Here is a 27316-nt window from a genome sequence, read left to right on the forward strand (position 1 = left end):
AAAGCACTCCTAGGGAAAAGGAGTATGGGAGGCATTACTTTCCCCAAGTTTAAACTGTACTACAAAGCAATAGTTATCAAAACAGCATGGTATTGGAATAAAGACAGACCCTAAGATAAGTGTAATAGTCTTGAGTTCTCAGACAATGTTCCCCAGACATACAATCACCTAATTTTTGACAAGGGAGCAAAAAATCCTAAGTGGAGCAGGAAAAAATCTTCAACAAGTGGTGCTGGCAGAACTGGTTAGCCACTTGCAAAAAAGCGAACATAGATTCCCAGTTAACACCATGCACAAAGGTAAAATCCAAATGGATTAAAGACCTTGATATCAGACCTGATACCATAAGGAATATAGAACAACACGTAGGTAAAACACTCCATGACATTGAGACTAAAGGCATGTTCAAGGAGGAAACTGCACTTTCCAAATAAGTGGAAGCAGAGATCAACAGATGGGAATACATTAAGCTGAGAAGCTTCTGCACCTCAAAAGAAATAGTGCCCAGGATACAAGAGCCACCCACCGAGTGAGAGAAACTGTTCATTCAACACCCATCAGATAACAGGCTAATATCCAAAATATACAGGGTACTGACAGAACTTTACAAGAAAAAACATCTAATCCCATCAAAAAATGGGGAGAAGAAATGAACAGATACTTTGATAAAAAAGAAATAAAATGGCCAAAAGGCACATGAAAAAATGCTCCTCATCACTGATCATCAGGGAGATGCAAATCAAAACAACAATGAAATACCATCTCACACCACAGAGATTGGCACACATCACAAAGAATGAGAACAATCTGTGCTGGCAGGGATGTGGAGAGAAAGGAACTCTTATCCACTCCTGGTGGGAATGCTGTCTAGTCCAACCTCTATGGAAAGTAATATGGAGATTCTTCCAAAAACTACAAATTGAGCTCCCATACGATTCAGCTATACCACTCCTAGGAATACACCCTAGGAACACAAGAATACAATATAAAAACCCCTTCCTCACACCTATGTTTATTGCAGCACTATTCACAATAGCAGGCTCTGGAAACAACCACGATGCCCTTCAACAGACGAATGGCTAAAGAAACTTTGGTACATATACACAATGGAATACTATGTAGCCGTCAGGAGAGATGAAGTCATGAAATTTTCCTATACATGGATGTACATGGAGCCTATTATGCTGAGTGAAATAAGTCAGAGGGAGAGAGAGAGGCGCAGAATAGTCTCACTCATCTATGGGTTTTAAGAAAAATAAAAGTCATCTTTGCAACAATCCTCAGAGACAATGAGAGGAGGGCTGGAACTTCCAGCTCACTTCATGAAGCTCACCACATAGAGTGGTGAGTGCAGTTATAGAAATAACTACACTGAGAACTACCATAATCATGTGAATGAATGAGGGAACTGGAAAGCCTATCTAGAGTACAGGTGGGGGTGGGGTGGGATGGAGGGAGATTTGGGACATTGGTGGTGGAAATGTTGCACTGGTGAAGGGGGTCTTTCACTGAAAGGTTTCACTGAAACCTAATCATAATCATATTTGTAATCAAGATGTTTAAATAAATAAAAAAATTACTCAGGGCCAAAATCAGTAGTTTTGCCCTCTTTGCTATATTCTGTATCTTCAAAAAAAAACTGCATTGAATATTATTCCTTTATGTTTCTCCACTTAACCTCCTTTCTGTGTCCAGTTCTTTTTCAGAACAATCATTTCTAATTATCATTGTCATAGTGGTAACCTAAGTGCTGAGAACAGATCAGTAGATAAAGAAACTATGGAACATCTACACAATGTAGCAAGAATAAAATTAAGAAGCATTTAAGAAGTCACAACATCTAAGTAGAAAAAAATTTAAAAGGAATTATAAAGGAAATTATCATAGTTGTTGAAGGTGATTGTGAAAATAATATCATTTTACAAATAGATACCATTTGGCAAATATATAAACAAAATATAATTTCACATAACAAAGGCTAAGCAATTAATAAGAAAGGAGTTATATCATCATACTTTTCATCATATTTATCAACATAGCTGAGGAGAGAAAAAATAAGTAACATACAAAAGATGACATCAGACTGATACTGTTTTTGCATTTTATTAATGCATTGTAGCTCACTTAATGGAACAATATAGTTAGAAAAGGATTTATGGGAGCATTCAGAGTGGGTTGGGATTTATATTTTTTTATTTTGTTAAAAACAATTGTGATATACAGAGTCCTTGATTGTTGAATTTCAGATATAAAATGAATCAGAGCCATTCCCACCACCAGTGTCAACCTCCCTCCAACAATGAACCTAGAGTGCACCCTATCCCACCACCCTATGCCCACTAACCTGCTAGTATAGCAGGCCTCTTTAAATTTGGTTGTTAAAGTTTAGGTCTCTTGATTCTATTATCGTTGAGTTTGGTTTGGAAATTTAGTTCTGTCCTTATATATTTCCCTGCCAATGAATCCAAGACCACTTGGCCCCTGGCCCCCAGTCTTTCTTTATTTCTTTCTTCTTAGTTCTTAGTTTTATAGATAAACGTGGGAATATGCAGTTAAATAAAGTAAATGGTGTCCCAAGGTTCTATGAAAAAGGAAGGAGCCCTGATTTAAAAGATGAGATAAAAATACAATAAAATTAAATTTAAAATATCGCGTGTGTGGCAGATTTTCTTTCTTCTTCTTTCTTTCTTTCTTTCTTTCTTTCTTTCTTTCTTTCTTTCTTTCTTTCTTTCTTTCTTTCTTTCTTTCTTTCTTTCTTTCTTTCTTTCTTTCTTTCTTCCTTCCTTCATTCTTTCGTCCTTTATTTCTTTATTTCTTTCTTTCTTCCTTCCTTCCTTCCTGCCTACCTTCTTCCTTCCTTCCTTCCTTCCTTCCTTCCTTCCTTCCTTCCTTCTTCCTTCCTTCCTTCCTTCCTTCCTTCCTTCCTTCCTTCCTTCCTTCCTTCCTTCTTTCTTTCTTTCTTTCTTTCTTTCTTTCTTTCTTTCTTTCTTTCTTTCTTTCTTTCTTTCTTTCTTTCTTTCTTTCTTTCTTTCTTTCTTTCTTTCTTTCTTTCTTTCTTTCTTTCTTTCTTTCTTTCTTTCTTTCTTTCTTTCTTTCTTTCTTTCTTTCTTTCTTTCTTTCTTTCTTTCTTTCTTTCTTTCTTTCTTTCTTTCTTCTTCCTTCCTTCCTCTTTTCCTTTTTGCATAGTCACAACAAAATATGGGGAAAATAAAAAGAAAAACCTTTGGCCTAAAAAAAAGGAGACCTTACCCCTGAAGCATCCTGGCATAAGACCAACTACAGGCTCCAGACATACTAAGTTGTCTAATCACAAAGTATTTCTCTGTAGTCCCAATAAGAGTTTTTCACAATCACTGTTATTGTGGTCAGGTTTCTGTAGTTAGAGATCCTTGTTTTTGTACAAATCCTATGTCGATGTCAGGGTGTCTGTCACAAAGCATCTTCTGGTTTCATCTCACCATTAGGTGGCAAATCAGAGAACGCTACCCTGAAAGCTGTTGCTGTTACCAAGTCTTTAGGGTGTCATCTGAGCCTATTCTGGAGTAAGTCAATGCCAGGGCAGAATTAGGTCCTTCCCTTGTAGAGGTTTGATTCCTGGTGCTGGTGTAGAAAACCATGTTGGTTCTATAGAAGATATCAGGATTATAGATGAAATGAGTTCAGGGATGAATGGCCAATGTTGAAATTTATATTATAATAAGCTAATATAAATATAGAATACATTTATGTTCACATAGTCAATATTTCGGAAAATTTTACCTAGCACACAACCTTTATTTTCACCCTAATGGAACTTTTGCTTAGCAAACAATTCAACGAATTGTTTTATCCATAAAACAGAGATTCAGCACTGAAGAAGGAAAAGGAGCAATGATGAAAATAAATTTCACTTCACATAATAGTCTATCAAGGGAAGAGAAAAAGCATACAGTTAGTTCCAAGGACATAAAATGGATGAAGATCTATACATCTATGTAAAAAGAATCATCTATGTAAAAATAATTTAATGCAATAAAATGATGTTAGGATTCCTGATAAATTTTACTGATCAGAGATATTTGTAGAGTTTTTGTTGTTTTATTTAATATTTAGTAAATGAACATAAAAATTAAGGACAATTTTAAAAAGATATAATAACTAATTTTCAGGAAAATATGAATGGGAAAAAGTTTAATCATTGAATACAACATGGCTTATCTGTGAAATATGCTTACATGATAATTAAATAATAATATTTTACATTAGCAAAAAAGAGAATGCAGTGTGTGACAGATAGGTATAAGACAAATATGACTGTAATTTCTTCTGAAGAAATAGTTGAATGTACTGAGTGAATGGTATGCTGAGGCCATGGTTTGAACCTTGGTTGCCAAGCATGTGTACCTAGCTCAAGATTGCAGTAGTTCATAGTCAATGCTGTACACTCCATTTCCTACACTTACATGCCAGCTCCTGTATGCAAGTTGCATTTAGGGCAAAGAATTGGCCACCATACTACTGATAGTTGGAAGTGATCATTTCCAAGACAAGAACTGAGTGCTGAAAGAGGTAAAGTGATATGCATGATACCCCTCAATAATAATATCGCAAACCAGAAAAAATGAAAGAGAGAGAAAAATGAGAGAAGAAAAATTTGTCCTAGAAGCTGGAAGGGGAGGGAGTGGAAGGAAGAGAAAGAGGGAGGGAACCTGGGAACTTTGGTAATGAGAAATGTGCACTGGTGAAGGTAGTTGCCATTGTATGACTGAAACTCAATCACAAACAGCATTGTAACTGTGAAAAAAAAACAAACCCAACAACTGTATTATGGACAACCTTTGTAACCACAGTGTTTAAATAAAGGTTTTTTTTAAAGGCTTTTTCTAAGCACATCCCTATCAATGCTTTCTATCTATAACATTCTGCTCTATGACACTATTATCTCTCTGTTCTCCATTTCAGACATTGTGTCTAATTTCCCTCTGACTTTATGATCCAGTTGCTATCCACAAAAGGTGATGGACCTGGGGCCCAAGCAATAGCACAGCTGTAGGTCAATTGTCTTGCAAGCAGCTGATCCAGGAAGGTGGGTTGAATCCTGACTTCCCATATGGTCCACCAAACAGGATCGATTTCTGAGCGCATAGCCAGGAGTAACCCCTGAACGTCACCGGGTGTGGCCTAAAAAACAAACGAACAAACAAAAAGTGGTACTGATTGACTTTGAGCTCTGTTGAAATAGGCCATATAGCTTATGTCCAGTTCTCTTGGGATTCTGCCTTATCAAAAGTCTGCCTATTCCAATGCTAGAGATAATGTTTATTAAGAACAGAAGTTGGGGATAAGGAATGTTAAAATTGGAAAACTAGTGGAGATAGTTGACACTATAGGTGGCATTGGTGTAAAATCAACTACCAATAACTTTGCAAATCACAGGTTTTTTTTTTTATTAAATAGAAGTTACTTTTTTTTTTGTGGTTTTGGGGTCACATCCGGCAGTGCTCAGGGGTTATTCCTGGCTCCAGGCTCAGAAATTGCTCCTGGCAGGCACAGGGGACCATATGGGGTGCCCGGATTCGAACCGATGACCTTCTGCATGAAAGGCAAATGCCTTACCTCCATGCTATCTTTCCGGCCCCCATAGAAGTTACTTTTAAAAAGAGCTATACAAAGTCATTGCAAGAAAATATCAGATATGTGAATGTGAGAGATGTCTTTCAAGATGTTGTAACTTGAGCTATCATCTTAACAGTAGCACAAAATGGACCCTGCATCATAAAGGAGTCCACTGGAGTCTTGTGGAAACCATATAACTGTGAAAGTTAATTATAATTGATGACTGTCTTAAGATTTTACATTTTCAGCTAAATATATTTTAATAATAATTTTTAATTTTTACCAAAGTGGATTACAAATATTTCACAGCAATATTTTAGGTACATACTGACATTGAATCAGGGGAGTTCCCACCACCAAAGTTGTCCTCCCTCCAACCCTGTTCCCAGCATGCATCCCATATCCCCCTACCATACCCCTCAGGCTGCTAGTATAAGTGGTCCCCTCTGTGTTTTGCCTGCCGCAGATTGGGTATTGATTCTGTTGTCATTGGCTTAGGGTTTGGTATTTAAGTCCGATCATTTTTATTACTACTTAGTGATCATACAACTGTTTGGTCTTGGTACCCTTCATTATTTCCCTCTCAGTTTGAGAGGAGAAACCTATATATATTTTTTATAAAGCCATATAATGAACAGAGCAAAAAGCAAATAAAACAAAAAGCACAGGTGTCAGCATATAGTTTTGAAAAGTGGTTATAAATATAAGAAGAAGAACCAAGTCAAACTAGAAAATATGACATGAAGGACAGGAATAAGTGACTCGAGAACTACAGTGCTTAGTTTTAGTTCTTCAAGGATTATTTAACTTTCAAGAAAAAAATACAAATATACATCTGGTAAAACTTAAAATGTTTAAAAGGGAGGAATTATCCAACGTGACTTGAACTGAACTGTGAACGTAAGGTTTTCTGGAGGTATATGAACATAGAACCTGAAAACTCCAGCTATTTTGAAAATTCTCCAAATGATCAACCTAGATGTCCAAAAACAGATGAGTAGATACTATATAGATGTAAGGAATGATGCAATCATGCAATTTGCTGCAACACGGGTGGAATTGGAAGGTTATAGGTCAGCCCCCCCTTTTTTAATTTAAAGATGGATGTGAACAGGCATATCTATTAACTCAGAGAAGTAGAATATTGGTCAAGGGCACTTTCTTTGTCACGAGATAGCAGAAATATAAATTTTCACTACTGCTTTTTAGCTGTAGCACTTCCACAGGTTAGAGTCTGTGTGTCTGGAGGGTTGTTATTGGGATTAAAGAAAACAATACCTCTAAACACTGAAGAAAAGAACATACATAATCAACTCTAAGTTTTGCTAAAATAATCTATACATTTTGCAAGAAAAAATGCACACTGACTATATGAGGAAGGGTGTGAATTCTATCTAGACTTCTCCATTAATGGATCACATGATCATGTGACCCTATACAAGTTATCTACAAGACATTTGTGACTCTAAGATAAAATGATATTTGTGAAAACATTTGGGGGAAGTTTTGTGTTGCCATAGTTATTGTTCTAGAGAAGACAAAGGTTTTCCTTTGTTACTCACTAAAGGATAATCTCCCTTAAATTATTTAGGACCCTGGGTAGTTAAAACTTTACCTCATTTTTTCAGAATCTCCATTGCCTTTTACTTTTGAGAATGCAGCAATAGTAATATTCTTTATTCAAACGATTACATTACATAGTTTTATTTTGATGGGGTGATTGGGCTACACTCAGCGCTCAGTTCCACTCAGCGCTCCTGGTCTGTGCTCAGAACTTACTACTGGCATGCTAGGGAGATCATATGAGAGGCCAGGGCTCGAACTCAGGCCAGCACATGCAAGGCAAATGTCCTTTGTATTGTACTATACTCCTGCTGTGCTATCACTCACACAGAATATTTCTGTTTTCTGAGTTTGTTCCTTTCGAAAGTGACCTCATTAAGCAGTTTTTGGAAATATGATTTTGTTTTCACATCATGTAGCATTTGCTGGATTTATCAATCACCTGGGGCCTCCACAGAGCAGAAAGGGAGATAGACAAAAAGCTCTCAGTAAATACAAGTATTATTGTAATTATTCACTGTGGGCAGAAGATTTTATTTTAGATTCTAAGCATTGATGGAAGGAGAGGAGAACGAAGTATTGAGCCAGAGAGCTGGGATGAGCACAGGTTGCTAATGTGAGCACTAGGCTAGGGACACTCTGGTGTACTAGAAATGAAAAAGGGTCGAAGAAGTCTGGTTCCATTACATCAGATTCTGTAGGAGGAAATGACATTGAGGCAGCAACCCAGAACTCCATCACCTGGAGCTGATAGCAGGAACTCAGGAGGTTAAAGGAGTTTAGTTGCTTGAATAAACCTATAGTTTACACAGTACAATTGCAACACATTGTACTAAACAAGCTCCTATACTGCTCCAATTCCCCGGATTCTTTATGGAACTATAAAATTTTCCAGTTTGTTGTGCTTTTTTTTTGGTGTCATTTTACCTTTGCAGTTGGTTAGATCTGTGCCTGATTGGTGTATTTTTAGGTCTGGAAAACTCTCTTTTTTTTTCTTTCAAGATTCAGGTCAGTCTATCTTCTCTAAGCAACCTCTTAGCAATTTTCACACTGATTCCCTTATTCTATCAGTACTCCTTCCTCCTAGTGATTTTCTTTCCTGTACAAAAGGATGGAATGGTACCATCAGGCTGGACTGGCTCTACTACAGTTCCCACAATATTAATACTATATAAATGAATTCTATGAAAATGCACTTCCCTTCCTCCCTCCCTCCCTCCCTCCCTCCCTCCCTTCCTTCCTTCCTTCCTTCCTTCCTTCCTTCCTTCCTTCCTTCCTTCCTTCCTTCCTTCCTTCCCTCCTTCCTTCCTTCCTTCCTTCCTTCCTTCCTTCCCTCCCTCCCTCCTTCCTTCCTTCCTTCCTTCCTTCCTTCCTTCCTTCCTTCCTTCCTTCCTTCCTTCCTTCCTTCCTTCCTTCCTTCCTTCCTTCCTTCCTTCCTTCCTTCCTTCCTTCCTTCCTTCCTTCCTTCCTTCCTGAAACATGTCCTTCAGTTGACTGGAACCTTGACTTTTTTTCTTCGGTTTTTGGGCCACACCTGGTGATACTCAGGGGTTACTCTTGGCTCTTCCGTAAGAAATAGCTCCTGGCTTGGGAACCAAATGGAATGCTGGGGATCCCGCAGTCTATCCTGGGTCAGCTGCATGCAAGGCAAACCCCCTACCACTGTGCCATCTCTCTGGCCCTCAGGAATCTTGGTTTTGATGATTAGAGACTCCTCAATCTCTACTAGTCTCAAAAATGTGCAGTTCACTTCCAGAAGTAGGATAAGGACCTAATTCTGAGATACAATAGTTTGAGATTATTTGGATAATGCACAAAATTACACCCAATAGAGGTTGTAGAAGGAGATAAAATAACATGTATAAATGTAAAAAAATATCTTACACAGAAGCAGAGCTTTCATACAACTCTACTCAGATCTAATACATTGTGGAAATTATGATTGCAATATCCTGAACTCTTGACACACAAAGATAGGCTTGGTGACAGTGAAGAAAGAATAGGCAATGGATCAATAGCTTCCTCTTTCTTGAGCCACTACCAATAATTCGCACCTCAAAACAAAGATGTCAGACTACCTTGGAAACCTGTAACTACTGAAATCCCTTTGTGCCATTCAAAGATTATAAGTTTTATATTGGCTCTATGTATAACTCCCCAAATTAAAATTTTAAGACCCTCAATAAACTACTCTAATTGATACAGCTTTGCCTCAACTTATTGACATGACCTTTATATCAGCTTTTAAGTTTTGGAGGGTAGGTACATAGAGTACATGAATTGCAACTAGCCAAGACAAAGCCTCTTAGTTAAGTCTCCTCGATTATTAAAACTGCCACCTACACAGAAGGGGTCCTTTTTGATTTGTTCTCTTGTCCTCCAAGTAATAAGGAAATAGTTTCAAGATTATAGCTGGGGAGTCCCAGAGATGCCTACTCAACAGCAGTGCAAGGGATGTTCCTAGGACGATAGATTTCCTCTGCAGGCTGAGAAGGAGAAGTAGAGATTAAGAGCATCTCCTCTGTGTTAAATCGTGATGAATTTCTTCCCAGAAAAGAGACGCAGAGCTCAGGGCTGAAGGGGGTCAGCTTCAGAAGGCTAATTGCTTGTCTCCTGTGACTTGGATAATACATCACGAACACACCTCCACACTGATGTCTGGGAAGAAAACACTAAAACTGACAAGGTACAGCTTAACTAAAAATAGAGCAAGTTTATTTTTTTTCAAAGTACATTGAAAAAGCGTATGAGAGGCATGATGGGACCTGGAGGAAAGAGGGGAAAGAGAACTGCTATTAGCAGCTCAGCTGGAGTTCCTGCCTCTCTTCTACTGGGCTTAGAGCCCTCCCTTAGAGCTCCTCCTGTAGAAATGGGGCTCAGGTGGCATCTCAGCCTTTTCTAAATCTAAATGTACTTTCTCAGCTGTCTTTGAAAAGCCAGAAAAAGAAGTTTTTCCCCCAGGGGAGGGCATCCTGGTTTAGGGGATTAGTGGCACTGTCTTGAAGCTTTCAGCTTCAGTGCTTTGGGTCCAGAACCTGGTTCTCTGCACCTTCTTCCCTGATCCCCCAATTGAGCAGGTCTTACTAGAATTGAGTCAAACTAGTTTCTGGGTCTTTAGCACACATTTTTATAGTCATCACTAAAAATATAACTCTATCTCAATTTGTTTCCGGATTTTGTTCATATGTTTCAAACGTTTAGTTCAAATTACTGAAAGCACTGACAAAGGGAGAATTGCCCAACTAGCACCAGTGACAGTTCTATTAAGATCTATAATCACAATGTTTTTTGATTGGTGACATAGTCCCTTTGGAATATTGTAATAAAAAGCACTTTAAACTGGGTGGTTTAAATATTGTATTGTTTAATCCTGGGAACAGAACTGACATCTAAACTCAAGGTGTCAGCAAATTAGATGTCACATCAGAGCCTGCTGTAGAAGCAGTAAGCAGGAAATTTCCTGATTCTCAGCTGAGTCCTTAAATGGTAGATGGGGAGAATACTTGTCGTTAAGTCTGGAGAACAGTTACTGCATTCTCTAGTTCTTCTCTTCAAGCAGCCAGAATTAGAAGAAGGAGACAGAGGAAATGGCTAAATTCAGAAGAGACTTTTATTTAAGAGAAGGGAGAAAGGGCAGGAAAGCCTTCACAAAATGGGGAAATATGTCTCCAAGACAGGAATCCAGAGATAGGAAGAGACAAAAGGAATAGCTGAGCACTTCTCACTGAGTGTAAAGCATAAGTGCTGATAAAATGGAGCAGGATGTTGAGATGATTATTTTCCAGTCATCTGATCATCTAAGTTTGGGCATATCCTTGGAATGTTCCTTCATTTTCATAATTCCTTTCTTAAGGGCCATATTTCTAGTCTTACTCTGCCTATTTCTCCAGATCCCTATCAATACTAACCCCATCTATTCACAAGGGTGAGGCCACATGATTTACCATCTCCTCAATTACCCACCTCATAATACCATCACGTTGTGGATTAGGAGTTCAGTACAGGAAGCCCTGGGATATAGAAGGGAAGATGGTTAAAAGGAAAATCATTTTGTCTCTAATATATATTTATCCAGGTTATCATAAAGAGGTCCATAATAAGTGTCAAGGTGATCTTTGATACTGATATAAAACATTAATAAGCAAAGACACCTACCATTACTCAGATGAAAATTAGTTGAACAATTGATTAATTTATCAAACTCTGACTAACACTCTGGTCATGGATGTCATTATCTGTTCATTACTCTCATCTCCATGAATGAGGACCTTTGTGTTAGGACAAGTCATAGGTTTTTGTACTGGCAAATGTACATTTGTGCCAAGAGGCTATGCCAATGCTATGGAGATCAAACACAATTAACAAAAGCAGACCAAGAATAAAATGCAACGCTGACTGATCTAATAACCCTTCTCTGGCACCTCCTTTTATCTACAGAAAGATCTTAAATGGGGGAGGCAAAAAAAAGAAAGACCTTAAATGAGCTTCACTCTAGTTCACTCACGATAATTAAAATTTTATTATTTTATATTATATTATTTATATAAATTTATATATTTATATTAGTATTTATAAATAATTTTAGGACAAACATTGAGCTTATTCATTTAAAATTTAAGCTGGGCTTTAGAACCAATTCTTCCACTATCCTAAACAGTGTTTTTATTTTTTTCACTTGTAATTTCCTCAAAATGAATATTGAAATGGAATGAGGTTGGCTTAAATTATTAATTTTCTTCTAATACTAAAACTTTTTGAAAATAATTTGTGGGGCCAGAGCAGGTCGGTGACTTGCCTTGCACATAGTTGACTGAGGTCTGATCACTGGCATCCAAAATGGTGGCCACTGAGTATGTGGAAGTGATTCTTCAGTATATACTCTGATGTATATACCACACACACCTCACATCACTCCCACACCACACACAACTACACAAATATAAGACACAAAATCACCATATCCACCACTTAGATATCACTTACAGAAACCAAAGAACCAAAATAGAGCCATTGTATTTATCCAAGGCCTTGCATACCACCTGGAATAGTGAAGGTATTCAAGAGTGCAGAGCCAGTATGGATTCCTGAATACCACTGGATCTGGTCCAAAACCAAACAAAATATTTGCTTATGAACAGATTTATACTAAAGAGAACTTATCTCCCAAGCCAAGATATTACTAGTTAAGGTATAACAAACCAATGTCTGATTAAAGTAGGAGCAATTGCCCAGAGAGACTGTCTTATATCATGCTTAGGAGTCAAGAGTCATCGTTTCACTAGAAATAACTAGAACACACAAAATGAACATCAGTAGAAGGATTTAGGTAGAATGAGTATTTGCATATGTGTGATGAGATGAATGGATACTAATAAGGCACTCTAACTAAATAGCAGTTGGTGCTATTTCTTCTCCTAAACTTCAAGGGACAAAATGGTAACCAGAACCAGAGAGTGATATTAGGAAAGGAAACAGTTCCTGGAGAGAAACTACAGTCCCAAGTAGGATGAACTCAATCACTGCTAACCCATGGCCAGGCATCAAGAGAACCAGAACATATCTTCTTTTCATTCCTGTCTCTACTCTTCAATTTTGCCTTAAATCATAAAATCAAATATTAAGTCAGAGAATAAAAGGCCTATGGTCAAAATAAGAGAACCCTATGTGTTCTCCAGAAGAACAATATTAATAGTATGTATTTCCTGCTCACCTTTCTCTTTTCTAAAGATAAGACAGACAGACAAACAAACAGAAGGTCTATCCAGACTTTCTCTAAATATAGTTAGATACAGACATAGGGACATGTAGAGACAGATATAGAGACATAGAGTTGATGACAGAATAGATAAAAGTGAATCATTTGTTAGAATTTGTTTTAGAGTTTTTTTGTAGTTGCTTTAGGTATTGAGTCATAAATACTGCCATGCCCAAAGTCTACAGAGGACCCTTGAAGCAAAGAATCAAGAGATAATTTGATATTGTAATCTTGAATTCCAAAAGCGGCCTGAAGATAAGATTTTTTCTTTTTCTGGATATGCCAGTTTTTGCTCATGGGCCTTCAAATGATAGTGTGAGACCCACCCATATTATGGAGGGTAATCTGCTTTATTTACTGCCTTCTAGTTTAAATATTAATCACATCTGAAAATATCTTTACAGTACCATGGAAGCTATCATATATAGAATCATAATAGCTAATTATGTCCATATGAGGCAAGCCTATGCAGATAAAGAGGATGGGGTAAAAACTGTTGGCAACCCAAGGCATATTGCAATTCTTCCAGCCTTCCTTTTCTATCCTGTGAGGCTTCCTAAGGGTAAGATTAGAATTTTATGCACTGCTTGGCTCTTAGTACCAAGCACAGTACCTTGAAAAAAAAAACTGTAACAAATATCCCAAGAGTATTAGTTGAGTTATCTTGAATGATACAGAAATAAATTTCAAGAAATAAACATTTAGTAAGGTGGCCCTAGAGAGTAGTTGTATCTCAAGAGTTATTTGTAAAGGGTAAATACTACCACATTATTCTGTCATTGTTTGGGGATAGAATAAAGCATCATATCCTATCAATCATATGTGATAATATCCAAGGTTGAAGAGCAGATAACATTTCTGAGCTTCTCTCTATGCCTTATTAATAGAATAAATTTGGTTAGTGAGCTGGAAGATCACCTCTGTTGGCAAAGAATTTAAATTGCTCCTTTTGTAACCATGTAGATAAAGGATTGATTCTATTGCTGGGGTGTGATGGAAGTCATTTGTCAGATTCTTAATCTCAAAAACAATCAGGTCTTAATGGTCCACACCTGTATGAAATGTGACACCAGATTTACTCTCAGCAAAGAAATGGGCTGGGAATCGAATGCATCTTCTAGGTCTCAAGTCAGTGAAGACAGACTGCAAATGGATAGAGTGAAAAGGCCTGTAAGTAACGAGTATGCTGGCTTACATGACACATTATTTTTGAAGCCACTGAAGTTGTTGTTCAAAAGCTCCTGAAATATTGGCCTTGGAGAAATCGTTTTTTATCATCCTGCAGGATAGCTGCAAAGATGGGAAACTATGATGAAGTTAGGTGTCTGCAGAATGGCACCTCCACTGCCACGGTGTCCCTAGTGAGTGCAGCAAATATCCATCAAAATACCACTGGGCTCTATACATCAGTTGCTCCCAATAAGACTCTTCTGTTTGTTACTTTCCCAGTTTGATGTTCTAACAGGTAGGTCTGAGAAGTGTAAATTTAATAACCAGACATTAGATAGCAAAATGAATGCAAATGGCAAATCCTCAAGAGGGTGTGTGTGTCCTGGGTGGAACTGCTTCTTGTGGTTAGGAATAAAATAATCTCTGAAAACTTGATTTTGCATGAGTTTTTGTCTCTCATTTAAAATGCTTCTTTTTCCTAACTACACCAATTTAATAAACACACATAACACCTTGGATATATGGATATATATGATGTATCATATATCCATAAATGATGTGGAATACACATGCCATATATACAATCATATATTACCACACAACATGCATACTGCATTACTTGTACACACATTTTCACATAGCTAATGTGTATACCACCCACACTTCATATCACTCCCACAACACACAACTATACAAATCTAAGACACAAAATCATCAAATCCATCCTTTATACATCACATACAGACATTATGCTACAGACTTTATCCCTCTTGAATCTTATTTCTCAACCAATAAGAAACCATTGTATTTATCTAGGGCCCTGCATATCACCTGGAATAGTGAAGATGCTCAATAAATATTTCTTGAGTGAATGAACCTTCAACAAAATGTTAGATGAAAATAATTTAAAAACTGCTGTATCTAGGAAGTTTCATAATTTAATGAAAGATTATTAAAGTTACAATCTCCAGTGACAAGATTTCTGGCCCAATGATGGATAAAAACTACAAGCTTTACCTGGCAATGATTAAGGCATGGCCTGTTCTGATGGTTACTTGTGAACAGAAGGCCATTGTAGACAGTTCTTCGAGTTTGTGATTCTATTTCAGTCAAGAGAATCATCACAAAAGACTACCATCTCTAACTAACATCACTCTTTCCTTCATTTCCAAATAAACTGGCAGATATGGGAGTGGTGGATGGAAGTCTCTGTAGTTCTTTGAGAAAATTGTGGGTTATTGGCTCAGAAGTAGTTTGATTGCTTGTAAGTGATCACCTTGTGTACTCACCTTGCTATTTTCCACATACTTAGTTTTCCATGTTAACTCAAGTTCCAAGAGGTCAAGTCAATGTACTTGTTTTAGTTAGAAATTAGAATAATAATTTGGGGATAAAACTAGTTAAAAAATTACTTTGTTTTGATTTATTTCAATTTAAATCTATAGTTTCAATACTTAAAGAAATTTCTTTAGGATTTTCAATACTTTTTCTTGATTTCTTCATGTGAACTGCATATATACATGTGGACTTTTAATAGTGTTGTTTATTTATTCTGGAGTATTAGACTATGCTTGGCAGTGCTCAGTGGCTCCTGCTAGCTCTATGTTTGAGGGTTGCTCCTGGCTATGCTTGCAAAACCAATTGCTGTTGATTGGGTTTGAACCTTGGTCAGCAGAGGCAAGCACTCTAACCCTGTACTAATTGTCCAAAAATATCCCAAATTCAATGTGTTAATAGAATTAGAATGCTAAACTACTGACTCTCATTTCAGACCATAATCTTACAGATAGAGTTCAGCATTTTGTAAATCCAGTACTGCTTGACTTAGTTAGAAGCAGAATCTCTATTTAATCCACCTTCCTGTTTAAATATCATAGTTTTCCTAATACACTATGACTATCTCTTAAGTTTAAGATACTTCTACTGGTTCAAATATCCCTTAGCTTTGGCAGTAATCTATCTTGTCTCTATTATGTGCTTTTGTACTCTACAATAGCCTATTCACACAACTTCTTAACCTAGTAATAATTTGTTAAAAGGCTAATTCTTCTATTTAAATGTAAAACCCCTTTTGATTAGGATTGTGTCACAGTTATATTTGTTTTCATTTGATAGAACACTATATCTTTCATGTTATTTTTTCCATTTTTTATCTCTGAAGAAAGGAAGATAGACAAAAGATGAGTAGGAGAAAAAAGTGGAATAAAGTAAAGATAGTACAAGAGAAGGAAGGTTAGATTCTATGGTTGAAAACTGAAAAAAAAAACTTTATTTTCTTATTTTATTTTTAGACCACACTTGACAATGTCCAGAGATACTCCTGGATCTGTTCTTAGGAGCTACTCCTGAAAAAAGCTTGGTGGACATATGGAAAGCCAGGGATCTAACTTGTCTAAGATGTATGCAAAGCAAGCACTCTTTTTTTCTCTTCTATCTCTTCAGCCTCTGGTTGAACATTTTACATAAAATTTCATTGTTTTCAGAGTTGTGTAATTGTAAAGGAATTTGAGTGAAGATGTAAAGAAATAAATAGATGGCAGATGTAGGAGCAAAAGGCAGGGAGGTTTTGTGAGTTCTCATTGACTGCCACTGTGGCTGTATTGTGTTTGAATTATTATTTTTAACAGATAAATAAATATCATAAAAATATATGCCTTAAGCAATAAAATTAAAGAATACTCCTGCAAACAATTCAGCTATGATCTACAATCTCTGGAGCACCAGAATTTATGTCAAGCAAATGAACCAGATGTAAATAAAACAGAATCCATAGCCAAGATAAGTGCAAACTATAGTATAGATAATATTATAACCCAATTGAATACAACTAAAAACTTTGTGACTTTATTTTCTTTCTTATAATTTTTTTAGGTTTATCCTGTGGCATAAATACTTGTAATAGCATTTTCAATGTTCATATTATTATAGCCAAGGCCTAAAACCTAAAGTGAAAGCTTCCAAATCTTCCTCAAGAAGTAGAAAGTTCTAAGAATTGAATTGGAAAGATAACGTGGAGGGTAAGGTGGTCATCTCACATTGTGCTGACACCTTGCACCAAATATAATCCTTAGAGCACTACCAGGTGTCATTCCTGAACACAGAGCCAGAAGACCCACTGAGCACAGTCTGGTGTGGTCCAACTCCCTCCCATCCCAAAGTTCAATGAACTAATTTTTAGCCCAAGAAGAAGCTGCCACCACCACTACTTCTAATTTGCTGTTGGCAGCCCCTTTTCTCACACATCTCTTCACTGTGGACTGTTGCTTGCCACCAGATTCAATTTTTGAGAAACTCCCAGCTCAAGGACATTTCCCTATGTGGGAACCATTTTTCAGACTCCACAGACTATGTCGCAGGCTGAAGCTCTACTCCATATTTTATCCTTCTCCCCAGACTATTTCAAAAGACTTAAAGGGGATATGTGTATTTCCTTTGTATATCTCTTTAGATATATTTCCTTAATATGTGTAATTCTTATTATCATTTCTTTATGTAGATTTTTTCTGGATCTGTTTAGTAGGAAATTCTAGTAGATAAGTTTCTCTTGGGTTCTGAGTTCATGTTAAATCCAGGTTATAGGGATTGTTTAGCTTGTTACTTTTTACCCTCTTATGATCCAGGGCATTGTTCATTTTTTTCATAGGCACATTAAAATTGGGAAATTTTTCTTATGGAAACAAGTTCTTATCTAATAGGGATAGGAACTCATAAACTTTATATTGTATAGGAGCCTTTCACCTTGAACATTAGCCATAGTGATTTGACATAGGCTTCAGATGATTGGATAAATGGCTTTTCACTCCTGAACCTTGGATCCCATCTATGGAGCCAGCTGGTTTTCTGCACCAGCACCAAGAATTAGACTTCTACCAGGAAAGGCCATAAAATTGCCCTGGCACCACTTACTCCAGAGTGGATTTATATGACACCCTGGTGACTTGATAACAGCAACAACTTGTTTTCAGAGCAGGATTCCCACAGTGCAACCTAATGATGAGATGCAACCAGAAGACTCTACATGACACTCTGACTTCGACATAAGATATGTGCCAAAGCTAGGATCTCTAAATACAGAAACCTGACTGTGACAACAATAATTAAGAAGGACTTTTACTTGGACCACATAAAAAGACTTTAGGGTTAAACAACTTTGGAATGAATTCCTAATAGTGCAGAGATAACTGTGTATACAGAGATTCCTTTTCAAGAGTTGACCTTCAGTTGGAGCCTGAGTCATAGAATAACAGGTAGGGTATATGCCTCTCATGCTGCCACCTCGGTTCATTCCTCACCATCCCTTAAGATCCCTGGAGCCTGCCTGCCAGAAATGATTTCTGAGTGCAATGACCTGTGCTCCGCTGGTGTAGCACCCTCAAAACAAATAAAATAAAACCCAAAAGTTTGGTTGCTTATACCAAACAAGGATCATCTTTACCATTAGTATCCACAGTTTCTAAATAGGACTGAATCAAATGTGATATCGAATACAAATGGATGTTGAAACTGTATTTTGGCTCTAACACTACTTTATTTTAATTTATTTTATTTAATTAATATTTTAAATACCTTGATTACAAACATGATTGTGGTTGGGCTTCAGTCATATAAAGAACAGCCCCCCCCCTCGCCAGTGCAATATTCTCATCACCAAATATCCCCCCTCCCCACCCCACTTCTGCCTGTACTCTAGACAGGCTTTCTACTTCCCTCATTCATTCACATTTTTAGGATAGTTTTCAATGTAGTTATTTCTCTAAGTACACTCATTATTCTTTGTGGTGAGCTTAATGAAGTGAGCTGAAACTTCCAGCCTTCCTCTCTTCTGTCTCTGAAAATTATTGCAAGAATATCTTTTATTTTTCTTAAAACCCATAGATGAGTGAGACTATTCTGCATCTTTCACTCTTCCTCTGATTTATTTCACTCTAATAGATTCCATGTACATCCATGTATAGGAAAATTTCATGATTTCATCTCTCCTGATGGGTGCATAATATTCCATTTGTATATCTTTTAAATTATTTTTAATTTTTATTCTTTTTATTTTTAAAAGTAATGATTTTTTAGTTTTTGGAGGAATCTCCATATCGCTTCCCATAAAGGTTGAACTAGACGGCATTCCCACCAGCAGTGGATAAGAGTTCCTTTCTCTCCACATCCCTGCAAAAACTGTTTATTCTCATTCTTTGTGATGTGTGCCATTCTCTGGGGTGTGAGGTGGTATCTCATCGTTGTTTTGATTTGCATCTCCCTGATGATTAGTGATGTGGAGCATTTTTTCATGTGTCTTTTGGCCATTTGTATTTCTTCTTTGTCAAAGTGTCTGTTCATTTCTTCTCCCCATTTTTTGATGGGATTAGATGTTTTTTTTTTCTTGTAAAGTTCTGTCAGTGCCTTGTATATTTTGGAGATTAGCCCCTTATCTGATGGGTATTGAGTGAATAGTTTCTCCCACTCAGTGGATGGCTCCTGTATCCTATACCACTCCTAGGAATATACCCTAGGAACACAAAAATACAATACAAAAACCCCTTCCTTACACCTATATTCATTGCAGCACTATTTACCATAGCAAGACTCTGGAAACAACCAAGATGCCCTTCAACAGACGAATGGCTAAAGAAACTGTGGTACATATACACAATGGAATATTATGCAGCTGTCAGGAGAAATGAAGTCATGAAATTTTCCTATACATGGATGTACACGGAATCTATTATGCTGAGTGAAATAAGTCAGAGAGAGAGAAACACAGAAACTCGCTCATCTATGGGTTTTAAGAATAATGAAAGATATTCTTGCAATAATAATTTTCAGACACAAAAGAGAAAAGAGCTGGAAGTAACAGCTCACCTCAGGAAGCTCACCACAAAGAGTGATGAGTTTAGTTAGAGAAATAACTACATTTTGAACTGTCCTAATAATAAGAATGTATGAGGGAAATGGAGAGCCTGTTTAGAATACAGGCGGGGGTCAGGTGGGGAGGAGGGAGATTTGGGACGTTGGTGATGGGAATGTTGCACTGGTGACGGGTGGTGTTCTTTACATGACTGAAACCCAAACACAATCATGTATGTAATCAAGGTGTTTAAATAAAATATAAAAAAATAATGATTAGCAAATTACAAATTATGGTAATGATATTTTAAAGTCCAAACTATGTACTTATATATATATTTAATGATTGTATACTTAATTGATAAAATAAAGTTGAACTACTCCACAAATACAAAAACTCCCCACTGGTTATCATAAATTAATTCAGTAAGGACCTTTCCATCATTTGCCAGAAGGAAAATATTTTTGGTTTTCACTCATACTGAACTAGAGCTTGTCACAGACACAATAAAACCTTTCCTTCATGTTCTGCAGAATTTTGGAGATTAGTTAAATTATTCATCACCAGGTAGAGTACACATTAAGTTCAATTATTGATAAAATGTATTTTCTGCTGTCATTTATGCCCTCAAGATATGTTGGATTTATGCAGACAACATCCGGGGCCATCTAAGTAATAAATTTGAGCAAGTTCTCAGAGGAAGCAATATGTCATTAGTCCAGTGAAACTTTCCTTTTGTTAATCAGCAACATAATAGAAACAAACGTGTTCAGCATCAGCTTTTCCCTAAATAGCTAAATTTTTAAAGTTCCATAAACCTAACAGATTTTAACAGCCTTATATCCAGGAAGAGAGCATATAAACAAAATAGAGAAAATTGTTCTTAAGTGTTTTTTTTTCTTTAATGGCTATTAGGGAAGATAAAACACTTTTTCACATATTGAAGAAAATATCACATCCTGCAAGATATCCCCAGAGGATGGTCATAGTCATGTATTATTAATCATTAGTTTCTAACAACTAGCATTTAGTTCATGTGTACTACATGACAAGGTTTGTTTAAAAATGTGTCAAACTTGGCGCAGAAATAATACTACAGAGAGACAGTGTTTGCCTTGCATGTAGCCAGCCACCAAGTAGGGTTTGATTCCTGCCATCACATATCACATCAAGCAATAAATGCCATCACCCCTGAGGACAGAGCTGGAAATGTGCTGGAGCACTGTTGGGTGTAGATCAATCACTCCTTTTCCCCAAAAAGAGTTTTAAATCACATAAAAATGGTTCTGTAATCTCAGTGATTTTATTATTATTATCCTCACTTTAATGATGAAAGTTTTGAATCTCATAAAAAGGATTCTGTAATCTCAGTGATTTTATTTTTATTATCCTCACTTTAATGATGAAGAATGGGAATTCAGAACCTGCTAGTTGTAATTTCTGAGCACAGATCCAGGAGTACTCCTGAGCTCTGAGGGATGTGGCCCAAAAAGATAAAGTGATATACATGATACCCCTTCAATAACAATATTGCAAACTACGATGCCTAAAAATAAGTGAGAAAGAAAGAGGAAGGGAGGAAGGGAGGGAAGAACAGGAGGAAAATTGGGAACATTCATGGTATGAAAGAGGGGAGAACAGGAGGAAAATTGGGAACATTCATGGTATGAAATGTGCAATTGGTGAAGGGTGTTGGGCATTGTATGAATGAAACTCAATTGTGAACAGCTGTGTAACTGTGTATCTCATGGTGATTCAATTAAAGAACTATTTTTAAATAAAAATGGCAGTGTAGGATATTAAAGAATCTATTTTAGACTATACCCCATTACACAATTGAGTGTTCCAAATTATCTTTTCCTGACCACATATTCGTTCCCCCTTACAGAACAGCTAATACCTGCTACAAAGGTTAAACATATATTATTATTTCCCACTCTGTAGAAGATGGACAAAGGGATCACTATGATCACAGTAACAGGCTTTTGAGAAGTAAATCTGGGATGCGAACCCTCATCTTCAGCTATTACTAGCTCCACGCTCTTCAAGATACACAAACTACATACTTTTATTCAGTCCAGTGCTTCCAAAATGTTTAAAGTTCTCACTGTGTACCCTAACATCAATTTCAGAAGAATGAACAATGATATGAAGAATACATATGTATATTTGTATCTAATAATATATGTTACATACATATATAATATATGTAAATATATGCATAATATTCAATATATGCACATATATTGTTATAATGCATCTATCACTATATAATACACATATGAATATGTATTATATGAACATGATCTAATACATATATTATCTACATAATACATATGCATATTCATTAATAATTATAATGAAAACTACAAGAAGTGTTTATTGTAGCACTTCAAAAATATTGTCTTCAAATATTCACAAAAATAATTAAAATGAAATTTGAACCATGGTCCCCAGGTATTGGTAACTTAAAGGAAAACTATGAATTGAGGAACTCTTCTTACATTGTATTTTCCAGAAATACCCTGAGACTTAAATACAAAAAGAGGTTTCAGAGTTAGAGAGATAATTTAGGGGTTAAGATGTTCACCTTGTGTCCCTAGGGTATATTCCTAGGAGTAGTATAGCTGGATCATAAGGGAGCTCGATTTTCAGTTTTTGGAGGACTCTCCATATCGCTTTCCATAAAGGTTGAACATTCCCACCAGCAGTGGATAAGAGTTCCTTTCTCTCCACATCCCCGCCAACACTGTTTATTCTCATTCTTTGTGATGTGTGCCATTCTCTGTGGAGTGAGGTGGTATCTCATCATTGTTTTGATTTGCATCTCCCTGATGATTAGTGATGTGGAGCATTTTCTCATGTGTCTTTTGGCCATGTGTATTTCTTCTTTGTCAAAGTGTCTGTTCATTTCTTCTCCCCATTTTTTGATGGGATTAGATGTTTTTTTCTTGTAAAGTTCTGTCAGTGCCTTGTATATTTTGGAGATTAGCCCCTTATCTGATGGGTGTTGGGTGAATAGTTTCTCCCATTCAGTGGGTGGCTCTTGTATCCTGGGCACTATTTCCTTTGAGGTGCAGAAGCTTCTCTGCTTAATATATATACCACTCCTAGGAATATACCCTAAAAACACAAAAATACAATACAAAAACCCCTTCCTTACACCTATATTCATTGCAGCACTATTTACCAAAGCAAGACTCTGGAAACAACCAAGATACCCTTCAACAGATGAATGGCTAAAGAAACTGTGGTACATATACACAATGGAATATTATGCAGCTGTCAGGAGAGATGAAGTCATGAAATTTTCCTATACATGGATGTACACGGAATCTATTATGCTACGTGAAATAAGTCAGAGAGAGAGAGAAAAACGCAGAATGGTGTCACTCATCTATGGGTTTTAAGAAAAATGAAAGACATTCTTGCAATAATAATTTTCAGACACAAAAGAGAAAAGAGCTAGAAGTTCCAGCTCACCTCACGAAGCTCACCACAAAGAGTAATGAGTTTAGTTAGAGAAATAACTACATTTTGAACTGTCCTAATAATGAGAATATATGAGGGAAATGGAAATCCTGTCTAGAGTACAGGCAGGGGTAGGGTGTGGAGGAGGGAGATTTGGGACATTGGTGATGGGAATGTTGCACTGGTGATGGGTGGTGTTCTTTACATGACTGAAACCCAAACACAATCATGTATGTAATCAAGGTGTTTAAATAAAATATAAAATAAATAAATAAATATAGACAATTTTTGTGTAAAAAAAAAGATGTTCACCTTATTGGGTCACAGCAGTAGGCAGCAGGTGGGACACTTATTTTGCATGTGGTCAACCTGGTGGGATTCTTGACACCTCCTTTTGGCACCCAAGCCCACCAGGAATGATCCCTAAAATGGAGTAAGCCCTGCACATGGCACAAGGAGTGATCCCTTCCCTTCTCTGTTTACCTTGAGTGTGCCCTTCCCTGGTTTGATTACTAGCTATGCATTCGGTCCTGGGAATCACCAGGAGTTTTACCCATCCACAAAAATAAAGAACAAGACCTGAGCACTGTTGAATGGGACCCAAAATAACTCAAATGAAAAGGGATGAGTGGAGTAGGGGGCTTTCTGTTAAGAAGATAATAGGGACTGATATAATGCAAAAGCCATTTGGTATTGTACCTGTTATGTGATCTTGAATCTCGGGTGCCCGATATCAATTTTATATAATCAGCTGTTTAAAAGTTAAAAAATCATAAATACAACCAGATAAAAATATTTGGGGTTTTTGTTTTTTTTTTGAGGGGTAACTCATAGTGGTTCTCAGAGTTTCCCCTGGCACTGAACTACTGGATCCCTCCTAGTGGGAGTTGGAAAACTATCAGGAATAGAACCCTGGTTGGCCTGAGCAAGACAAGTGCCCATATGCTGTGTTATCCCTCCAGCCCTCAAGATAAAACTGCTCTAAGTAAATTCCACTATGTTTGGGGTGGTTAGGCTTTAGAATGGTTAGTTAAGTCACAATCTCCCAATATTCTAATATTTCTTATATTATTATATTTTCATTTAGAGATGCCATTAAAATATATGTGTTACAGTATTCTTGAAAGACTGTGAAATAATCTCTTTACTAATGGAACAAGAAAAGAATTTTTTGAAAGTGCATTGAGAAAACAATGATTGGGTAAGTGAAAACAGGGTTTTTGCTTAATAAAAAATAACCTCCCTTTGGTTCAGAATTTCATGGTCTAGTTAGTTATCTAAAAGGTACACATTGTTTTAAGGCACAAATATGAGGAATAGGAAAGAACTAATTAAAATACTTAAAAGACTTAGCAGTAATGTGAAGACTGGTAGGACAAAAAACCAATTAGATAACAAGCCAGAGATGAGAATTCCTCCGCTCTGAAGGATACCCCAGATTTCAAGGCTCCCTGTGACAGGAAGGGTGGGCGCTAGACTGAATCAGACCTGGCACAATGTTAATAAGGCTCAGTATTTGCCAGTTTTTTATTTACGTGAGTAAGTCTCCTCTGTTCTGTAAAGTGGCAGGAATCTCCAGGTGGCAGGCTAGAAGGGAGCAAGACAGGAAAAATTTCATTGTAATAGAAGTCAAATAGAACATTCTCCACTTCATATTTTTCCCCGTATTTCTCTCTCCTCAGTCTAGGTGGTTCCTCCCTTATGTCCTTTGCCTAAAGAAGAAATCTCCTTATAAAGACCTTTACTCTAAATCAGCAGGAATTGAAGTCTAATTCCCCCATAATCTGTTTAAAATTATGGGTTGCGTATGGATAGAACGGCATGGGGAAAACTTCTAAACAAGGCCTGCTGTAGTATCTTTTCCATTGTTGTGTGTGAGAGGTCAGGTTTCTCAAAAAAAAAAAAAAAAAAAAAAAAAAAAAAAAAGGTCAGTAGTATTCTCTATTCCTAACACAGTCCTTATTCCAAGAAATTTCATTTGAATTTAGGGAACTGTCTCAGCCAAGTTGCCCCTACAGTCCTTGAAAGAAATTGCTATTATGGCAGATAGAAAGATTGGGGGGGGGCTGATAATGCATATTCCGAAAATATTGTCTTGAATCTAAACCAGCCCAATATCATGAAGGCCTTCGACACATAACACCCTCCTCGGGAGCCTGGAAAACAATTGAGATGCAAAAGAATTTCAGGCAAGATATACAAAGGCTTCTGAAAAGGATGTGTGGTTGTACCCCTGGGAGAAGACGCTCCACCCTGGCACAAAGGGCACCCTAAGAACATTAAAGACCATCAACTGCTCCAAGCTCTTTCTCTTAGTAACCACCCTAGCAACAGACTTGGGTAGGAGATGGTTTGGGAAAACTGCATATAGGGTAACTTAGGGAGGGAGAGAGGCACACATGCTGGGTAGAACAAAAGGACTTCGGGAGCAGCTTGATGGCTGCCTTAAGGGGCTAAAAAGACAAGAGGTCTGAAACTTTGAAGAGTCTCACCACAAACTTCATCAATCCTAAATTTCCCAGGCACTTTGCTGATGACAGAGTGGGTAGAAAGGGCAGCAGTAGATTACCTTCTGGAGGCTCTATCCTCTCACCTCCCCACTTCATACAGGCCACCTGGGGAATCCTACATATTCACAGGTAGGTGTCACATCTCCCATGAGCAACATTATTATTATCTAGGAATGCAGAGGATTTTAAACGAAGTTTTAAAATTATCAGTAATATCTGAATTCAGAGCCAGGAATAAGCCCTGAGCACTGCTGGGTATGCTCCAAAATAACTCAAAAGAAGTAAAGGTAGGCTGAGTACTTTTGTTTTTTCATAACCAAAGAATTATTACTGGTCCCTCCAAGCCTTCTGACCTTGCAGAATGTTATTGCGGGAAGGATGTGTTTTAGCTATAAGCTTATCAGTGAGTATATTCTCTGTGTCTCAGAAACTCACCCCTTTATTTTCACAGTAAAGATGAAATCACTCCCTCATTGTCAAAAGACATGGTTCCCTCTCTTTCCTAAAACCCCACGTTTATTAGTATAAAATAACTAGCCCAGATCCACCTAATTTTTTTTAGAATTTTCTGTCATGTCATTCTTCATACACATGCTACTAAATTAATTTTTCTGTTAATAACCTGCCTGATGCTGCTTTGATTAGGCAGTCAGCAAAAGAACCTGCAGAATTTCCCTCTGTACCCAGATAGCTGGAAGGCTGGTATAGATACTAGTTGGCAAGAATTGTTTTGTGAAGCTTTTCCTTTTGTTACATATTACATATGTGTTATGTATGACTAAGTATGTTTATGTATGTGTGTATGTATATGCATGCTCAAATAGGCACATTGCTGACATTACAAACTATATTTAAACTGTAAATTTTGGTAAAGACCATTTACAGTTGACAATATAGTTGACAGTATAGTCAATAATATGGATTAATGAATCAAAAATGTCTTGGTAGTTCTGTAACTGTGTTGTTTTGTGATTTTGAGCAAATTGTTTAGCCCACTCGGGACTGCATTTCCTAATATTCAATGAATGGAATAAAAGCCCATTTACAGAAGATTATTTTGCTAATTAAAACACTATATTGTCCAAAGCAAAATATTTAAATAGGTCTTGCATAAATTAAGTGCTTAATGGTGATATTGTTACTACTGTCACTTGGCAGGCTGGCTGATTTACTGCTCTCTAACTGAGGATAAATCATGGACTAAAATCAGCATCACTCCTATTGCCCCTAAAGTACCTGAGTTTCCCAATCTTCCTTTCAGAGATTAGAATTGTCAGGGCATAAAGAAAATCATCACATCACCACAAGGTTCTGGAAAGGCTGGGTAAATCATCAAAAGAGGTAAAGTGGGCATTTAGGTAGTGGGTGGTCCTTGGAAATGAATTTCAGGAAGCCATAAAACTAAGATAATCT

The sequence above is a fragment of the Suncus etruscus genome, chromosome 15, assembly GCF_024139225.1.
Source record: "Suncus etruscus isolate mSunEtr1 chromosome 15, mSunEtr1.pri.cur, whole genome shotgun sequence".
Classification (NCBI taxonomy): domain Eukaryota; kingdom Metazoa; phylum Chordata; class Mammalia; order Eulipotyphla; family Soricidae; genus Suncus; species Suncus etruscus.